At 45.7% G+C, this 8,381-nt stretch overlaps 1 protein-coding gene across 2 annotated transcripts in view; it reads left to right on the plus strand.

Moving 5' to 3' along the window:
- Nucleotides 1-8,381, plus strand: part of AKAP13 (A-kinase anchoring protein 13) — a 119,221-nt gene that overhangs the window by 1,411 nt on the left and 109,429 nt on the right. The window lies entirely within an intron of this gene.

Raw genomic sequence — 8,381 nt, forward strand, 5'->3', positions numbered from 1 at the left:
GAGCTAATTGCTCACAGAAGGCATCCTTGCCTCTAAAATTAGTAAGGACTCCTCCAGCCATAAGATGGGAGTCTGGGAATGTCGGACGACTCAAGGAGCACTTTTTGGAAGTTTAGCAGTTTTCTGGCAAAGGCAGGGGAAATTGGAAGCTAGCCAAACTGCTTCACAGATGCCAGAAAAGCCTCAGTACCTGAACTTGTGGCCCTATAAGCTAGCGGAGCACAGGCATGGTGTTATTTCCCTGGTCAAGGACATTTGGGAACTATGTTACCGATTTATCAATTCAGTTTATGACTTGAGACTTCGTAATTTTTTTCTACTGGTCCATTGAGGCCGAGAAGAAGGCTAGAAGGTTTAGAAGGCTAGACCCGGAAGCCCATGGGTACCATGGCTGGACAAGGGGCCAGGTAGAAGTTGTGATTTGTGCTAGAGTGGTGTCGCCGTCCCTCCTAATTGCTGTCAGGTAGCTGTCTGACCTGCTCGGCCTAGACTGAGCACTGTTGGTAAGTTGGCATTTTGAACTGGTTCCAAGATACTGTTAATTTTAGTTTCTCCGAACTGTGATTACCTCTATGAAAGCACCGTGGTGGTTTAAGATTTTTGTCCTCATATATTTACGAGAGCCCAGTTTTTAGGACCTTTGTATGCTTGACTCTTGATTTTACCTGTCTGGGGGGAAAAGAAAGTAGGGAAAGAGGGAAGGAACCTAGAAAATCTCAGTGTAGGCACCACAGAGAATATCGTGCATTTAAAATAAGGCTAAAATGTGTAGTACTGTATGCTCTGGCTGGGCATGAAAGTTTGTTGGCCTCAGAGATGCTGTAACAAAACATTTCCACGTACATTATTTCACGTGAGACTTAACTGCTCAGACAGCCACTCTCTCCCCCCCCCCACCCCCCTCCCCCCACCATTCAGGTGAAGAGCTTAAGGGTTCTCTTGAGCCACGGTGAGGAATATGAAGTACTTGACTGACAAAGATGTGATTTTTTTTTTTTTTCCACAAGGCCACAGATAATAAAGGACACAATTAGTTTTTTTAGATGAATCTGTTTGCATTCGTTGTTTTTTTTTTTTCCCTTACCATGCTGCCAACTATATAATGAAAGAGTTTTAGTGGAGAAGACATCACTTCTCAGAAAATAGGCATTTATTACAAATAGGTAAACACTAGGAGTCCTAAAACTAGTGGGTTTAAAATAAGATGGCTAAGTTGTGTGTTAATCTCTTTGCTTTGGAAACAGAAAAAGGTGACATCGTTGAGAGCTGTTAATGACCTGTTCAGTGCCAGCAGCAGCCCTAAGTCCAAAGGCCACACAGTTCTTTAAAATCCTCATATTGCTTCAAGACAGGCGATACATAGAGAAAAAAGTACAAATTATAAGTGATTTGACAGGAATAAGCAGCAGACTATATAGAAAATAATGAGAAGGCCTATTTTCGATAGAAGATGTTTCTGAGGTGCTGACATTTAAAAAACTGATCTCCAGGGGCGCCTCGGTGCCTTAGTCAGTTAAGCATCCGACTTCGGCTCAGGTCATGATCTCGCCATTCGTGAGTTTGAGCCCCACATCGGACTCTGTGCTGACAGCTCAGAGCCTGGAGCCTGCTTCGGATTCTGTGTCTCCCTCTCTCCCTGCCCCCCCCCCCCCCCCCCCGCTCACGCTCTGTCTCTCTCTCTCTCAAAAATAAACATTAAAAATTTTTTTCTAACTTTAAAAAACTGATCTCCAGAGGATAGAAAGATGCTGGCTACGCAAAAGGAAGATGTTCCCAGAAAGAATGAACAGTAGATGCAAAGGCCCTGAGGCCTTCAGGAAAGAATTGGCAGGGCCAGTGCGTGGGGAGCCCTGAACAAGCAGAAGAGAGGTATCAGAAGAGTCATAAGTGGGACCTTAGGAAAGCAGGGCCTTGACAGCCATGAGGAGGAGGAGTTGGCTTTGTTTGGATAGGTCACTTCTCAAACTATGTTTTGAAGAGATCCCTCTGTCAGTGTGGGAATAAGTTAGGCTGCCATTATGGCAGCCCAGGCATGGTAACTTGGTTTTGTGGTCTGCACTGGAAAGAGGTGGATGGATAGGAGGAGATCCAGGCATTTAGTTTTTACATTCCTAGTGTTTGTCTGATTTTGCATATAGAAAAGCAGGTGGGGATGGTCCATAGTTCTCTGAAGGTCTCACAGTGCATGTGTGATAGGTGATGGGATGCAATCCCAGATCTGATCGTCAAGGCTGATGCTTTTTCTTGCTATCCGAGACCTCCTCCTCCAGTCAGCCAGTTCCTTTTGTTACACAAATACGTGAATCAGTTTTCATTTATAAATATGGATGTATTTTTTTCTATCTTAGATATTGTCCTAGACGCTATCTCAATTGTTTCTTTCCCAGAGCAGGAATGCCTTCCTAGCACTGAGGGCAGTGTCATGACCCTCTATTAATTAGTTCTGTTGCACAATCTGTAGCAGATTTTTTCCACAATTCTTTTTTTTTTTTTGTCATTTAGAAGTATTCTCCAATTATATTTTGAGCTTCAGTTTTTTTTGTTTTTTTTTTTTAGTGTTTATTCATTTTTGAGAGACAGAGCACGAGCAAGGAAGGGACAGAGAGAGAGAGAGAGAGAGAGAGAGAGAGAGAGAGGGAGACACAGAATCAATCCAAAGCAGACTCCAGGCTCTGAGCTGTCAGCATAAGCCAGATGCAGGGCTCGAACCCACGAACCCTGAGATCATGACCTGAGCTGAAGTCGGACGCTCAACCGACTGAGCCACCCAGGCTCCCTGAGCTTCAGTATTTTTAATCAGTGTTTTTAAAAAAAATTATTATATTTGGGTGTATATGCCACTTCAGTTCTCAAGTGATCATGCACATGTTCTCACTCCACTTTTATCTATAGAAATTTGCTCTTTTATACAAATGAGTTTGCAGTTTTTTCATCTGCTCACTATATCTAAGCGCTCAGAACAGTGTTCCTAATTCGTATTAAATGCTCAGTAAGTCCGACTTCAGCCCAGGTCATGATCTCACGGTTCGTGGATTTGAGCCCCGTGTCAGGCTCTGTGCTGACAGCTCAGAGCCTGGAACCTGCTTTAGATTCTGTGTCTCCCTCTCTCTCAGCCCCTCCCCCACTCACACTCGGTCTCTCTCTCCTTCAAAAATAAATAAACATTAAAAATATTTTTTTTAGATGCTCAGTAAGTTTGTTCATTGAATGAATCCGTCTTCTAAGATTTGTAAGTAAGGATTCCTATGCATCCCACAACGTAAGCTTTGGTTAATGTACTGAAAGGTTGACATAAGAACACGGAGGTATGACCGTAAATACAAAACGTAGCTTGTGAGCCTGCTGCTGTGAAATTGCACAGTTACAACTCCAGCCCCTCCTGCTGGCATTGTAGTAAGTCGCTAGGTTAGCTTCCAAATTCTCATCCTGGGCGAGGTCCCCATGCTTTGTCTTACCCTGCACTCTGTCTGTTGGCTTCTTCAGTTTTATATAGTTGGTTTCATCGTAGCTCTTCTGTATCAAGGCCTTCCCTTAAGATTTCCCTAAAGCTGCATGGTCTTTGTCCTCAGGTCAGCTCTTGCTTCCCACCATCAGCCTCCAACATCCCTGGAATCTTACCTCCTTTCTGAATTCTCTGCTAAATAGTAAGGTGCGTAAGTTAATAGTGTTCCTTAGTCACTTTCACCTCCGCCCCCCAGCCCAGTACACACATACACATTGCTCTTCCTCGCCATTTGATATTCCCTTGACTACTTCCTCTCGATGTGTGTATCTTCTGGCTCTTATGATAAGTGGTTGGTAACCATAAATCACATGCTCAGAATGGGATATGGAAGAATTTTATTGTTGGCAGAAACCCTCTGGTAGCAACGTGCCCATTTTTGTCAGCATCCTTCAGAAAGCTCGTATGGAACTCACAAGTTGGTGAAAGATAGAAATTTTCACCTAACATAGTTCTGTAGCTAATTCATGGTGGGCATTCCTAAGACCAGTGTTAACACAAGAGGACACTACATATCTGAAACTTACGCAAAACTATCATACCAAAGAGAAGAGCATCAGACTCCTGGAATGACTGCTAATAAGAACTGATTTTAGTCTAAGAGCTGTTTCTGTTTTACCAATTTTTATAACTTTGGGTACCTGGGAAGATATTGTCTACTTAATAATAACAGGACTCTTCATGTTATTGATGCTTTTTTGAGAGCAGACTTTGTAGCTAGTAATTAAGAGTGTCAGGTGAACGCTTAAAAGATTTGCAACCGTGGTTTGTGTGCACTGAGTGAAAATATTTGTGGAGGAGGACACCCCCCCCCCCCCCCCCCCCCGCTGGCCCTGTGATGTTTGGGCAGGCCACATGAGCTCGTTAGGTAAAGCTCAGAAGGAATACTTGGCCTTTAACTCTAGTGCCATTTTCCAGAGAAATACACATCCTTTGGAAGTTTGTTTTGTCTAAGACACTTCCACGGCCGCCTCAACGAAGATGTGGGGAGGCTGAGGACTGAGGACAACTACGTCTATCTGCTCCGTTGCAGTCTAATTCCTGGAAAGATTTTGACTCAAGCGTTGGCTTCCATGTCCGGATGGTGGGTTTTTGCTTCCTTTTGTTCAGCCTCGTCTCTCTGGCTGGGTCTCCTGAGACAGTTGAAAGGGAAGTCAATAGGAGCAGTGGCTGGGAAGGCTGGGTGTAACCATAAGCTGCGTTATTAGGATGTTCAGATATAAACAGTAGGAGAAACACTGCCAGAAACAAAAGGCAGTTCCCTGTCTGCTGGAAATATGTACAGCTCTATTTTCAGACTGATGGGAACACAACGTGGGTGCAGTTTAGATAATCACAAGGAGTCCCAGGCTTCGCGGCAGGAACACAAACTTACCCAGATGGGTCTGACATTCCTTCTGAACTTCATTTTCCCGTGCTCCATATGCACAGTAGCTCACCAGAACTTGGGCTGTTGAACACCCATAGCGTCCATGATCCTACGTATTATGGAGGTGCTGTGGACAAAGGCCTAAGTTTGTTCTTTAGCTAAAGAATCATAAATGGAATCAGAGCCAGAAAGTGGCTTTTTGGTAACTAATTCCTCCAAAAACATGAATATTTAATGGTAGAGTTTCTCTTTCCCTTATTTCCAGCCAAACACAATTTCTGAATGATCTTGAACTCCCCTCTCCTACCCATTTGGGCAGTTGCCAATCCTGTATTTTGCTCATACGAGTTCAAAGATGCCATAGGGCAAAATCTGGAGAGAGGGACTCATAATCATCTTTGTTTTTCTCTTAAAACTCGAATTATTAGTAGTCTCAACACTGTTGTTTCTTCCTTTTCTGTCTCCTAATTCTTCTAACAATCAGAATCTCGCCAAGCCTAGTCTCCAAGCTGGCTAAGAAGAGTGTTAATAGTACAGAGAACCAACGTATCTGTTTATGTGAAAATCTCCATCTTGGAGGTCACCTCTTGGAAAAGAGACTAACAGGAGAACAGGTGTGTTACCGTGTTTGTAGTCAGGGCTTGGTGATGTATCTGAAGGCCTGTAGGAAGCACTCTGAAAATGTTTCAAATGTAGCCACACGGTGTGGCCTTTAAGTTGGCTGTTGGTGTAAGTGAGAAAGAGACAGAGTTGTTGAAGAACAGAACCGAGACTAGGGCAGGTTTATCTGTGACATCAGATTCGGAAACCCAGCAGAAGGAGGAGGAGATGTTTTGTAATCTGGTTTATATCTCCTAAGCGGTTGATCTCTGTAGTAAACGCCACGTGTTTCACACAAGAAGACGGTATGCTGGGTGCTGCTGTCACTGAATATGATGTGGCGGAAAATGCTGAGACCTGTTTTGACATTCTTTCCACACTCGGTGTGCATGGAGTTTGCCCTCTGGTTAGTGGCATTGACCATGATTGGTAGTATCTGGCCCAGAGTTCCAGCTCTGCCCCTCACTATGTGGGCCCCTTTGACCACTTTTCTCTATTGCTGGCTGCACGGTCACTTTGTTTTATCATTGGGAGGCTACACGTAACATAAAATCTGCCACGTTTAGGTGCACAGTTAGCTTGGTGGCCTGTCACGTTGTTGTGCACCCGTTCCCGCCAGCCGTCTCCAGAACTTTCTCGTCTTTGCAAACAAACTCTCTACCCATTCACCAATAATTCCATGTTTCTCCCTCCCTGCCAGCCCCTGGAAACCACCATTCTATTTTTTTGTCTGTGAGTTCAACGACCCTGGTTACCTCATAGACGTGGAATCACAGTGTTTATCCTTTTCTGACTGGTTTATCTCACTGAGCGTACTGTCTTCAGGGTTCATCCATGCTGTAGCGTGTCGGGGTTCCCTTGCTTTCGAAGGCTGGGTGGTGGTGTTCCATGACGTGTGTAGATCACATGCATGCATTCATCTGCGGATGGACATTCGTTGTTTCCACCTTTTGTCTGTCGTGAGTAATGCTGCTGCGGACACAGGCGTACAAATATCTGTCTGCGTCCCTGCTTTCGATTCCTCTCAGCATATACCCAGAGGTGGAATTGCTGGATTGTATAGCAATTCTCTGTTGAATTTTTGGAAGAACCGCCACACTGCTGCACAGTGACTGCTGCGTTTGACATTCCCACCAGCAGCGCCCGAGGCTCCAGTTTCCCCGCACCCACACCCACACTTGTTATTTTCTCAGTGGCTCCTTGGAGGCGAGGAGGTGATAATAGCCATCCTCACGGGAGCGACGTAGCGTCTCATCATGGTTTTGACTTACGTGCATTTCCCTGATGCACACTCCCTTTTGTGCTGGTGATGTTTGTACAAGTTCAGAAGTAGCAGCTTTCCAAGCTGCTCCGTGCACACACGTGTGTCGTCCCACACGAAGGAACGCTGCCTTCGGAGTGTCTCCTCTCTGCGTGTCGGGCCTTGGCTCTCGTGCACATCTTCTCGCCTGTTACCTCAGTGGCAAATGAAGCCAGCATCCAGCCTTTCTCTCGAGATCCCTAACCTTCTTCAACTATTTGAAAGGCGTCTGAACGCCTCAGACTCAGCACAGCCAAATAGAACAGGCAGCAGCATCTTCCTGCCCGCTGGATTTCCCGCTGGTGAAATGGTGGCTTTGGGGCCCTCTGTCTTATTTCTGTGGATTCTGCCCTCCATGCCAGCTTTTTGCTCCTCTGCTTCTGTCTCCAGAGGGCATCTTCCCAGTCCGGGTGCACACTGCCGCTAGGCTAGGCCACAGGCTCCTCCTACCACCCCATTTTCTCCATGTTCTTCGAGAGCTGTGTTCCTTTCACGGTACCGCTCTGCCTCCCCTGCTGATGTCGTTGGGGGGAGGGTCTGCCCTTGCTCGAGAACAAAGCCTGGTTCACTGTGGCCCTATCTCCTGTTCACCTTTCCTCAGTTTATACTTCCGGGAACCTTTGGGCTTTCTGTGCTTCTCAGACATGTCTCAGGAAAAGGTCTGCATGCTGGGTTCCGAGGATATTCTCCAGAACCAATGACTGGACACACACATGCATGTTTCTGGTGAGGGTTCATGGCTTCCCTCAGGTTCGGAAGGAGTCTGTGCCGTAGAAGGCAATGAACTCCAGCTCTGAAGTGTCCTGACTACTTAGCTCGTCTGTTTTTTCCTCATGGCTGGAACTCCCTGCCTCTCCTCCTCTCTCTCTCCTGAGCATACTGTGCTCGCCTTAGAAGGCCCACCTCATATACCACCACCTCTGTTAAGTGTTTCTCACATATCCGAACCAGAAATTATCTTTTGTTATTCTAGGGGCTTCCTCCTTAACCTCTGTGGGTTTCTGGGACTTGTGTCCCTATTGTATTTCATTAACTAAACCGTGTTTCCTGACCTGTGGTCCACAGTTGGTGGAGGTACTCATATCTGCCGTCCTGGGACATGGATGCAAATGTGACCCATGGCATTTTTGTTTAAAAAGAGTTTCTCATACTTTTCAACTGTGAGATGTCCTGTCCTATGCAAAATGTAGACAGGATCATGTCCTACCCGTCTGCCTAAGCTGTGCCTGAACACTGTTTCTTGCCTAGTGGGGGGGGGGGGGTCCCCAACATGTTGACCAGGGATGGATCCGCGTGTAGCTGACAGCAAGAGAGCTCGAGGAAGCCTTTTCATGCTAGAATTCCCCATCCTGCCCTGGTGAAAAAATCTTGATTCACTTGAAACCTTACTATTTTTCAATATAGATTTTACTTTTAAATGTTTATAAATGAATCTGAATTCAGAAGAGGGAACTGGCTGAAACTGCATCATAGCCAGATTCTCCTACGTGTCCTGTGTCCATGGAGGTGGTGCACCTTATCAGCACCACCAGTTAATGCTCTTCATTAACTGTCAGTGACGGCCACAGGCGCCTAGGCCTAGGCAGAGCCCCCATTAACGGTCAGTGACG

Source organism: Panthera uncia, assembly GCF_023721935.1.
Source record: "Panthera uncia isolate 11264 chromosome B3 unlocalized genomic scaffold, Puncia_PCG_1.0 HiC_scaffold_1, whole genome shotgun sequence".
NCBI lineage: Eukaryota > Metazoa > Chordata > Mammalia > Carnivora > Felidae > Panthera > Panthera uncia.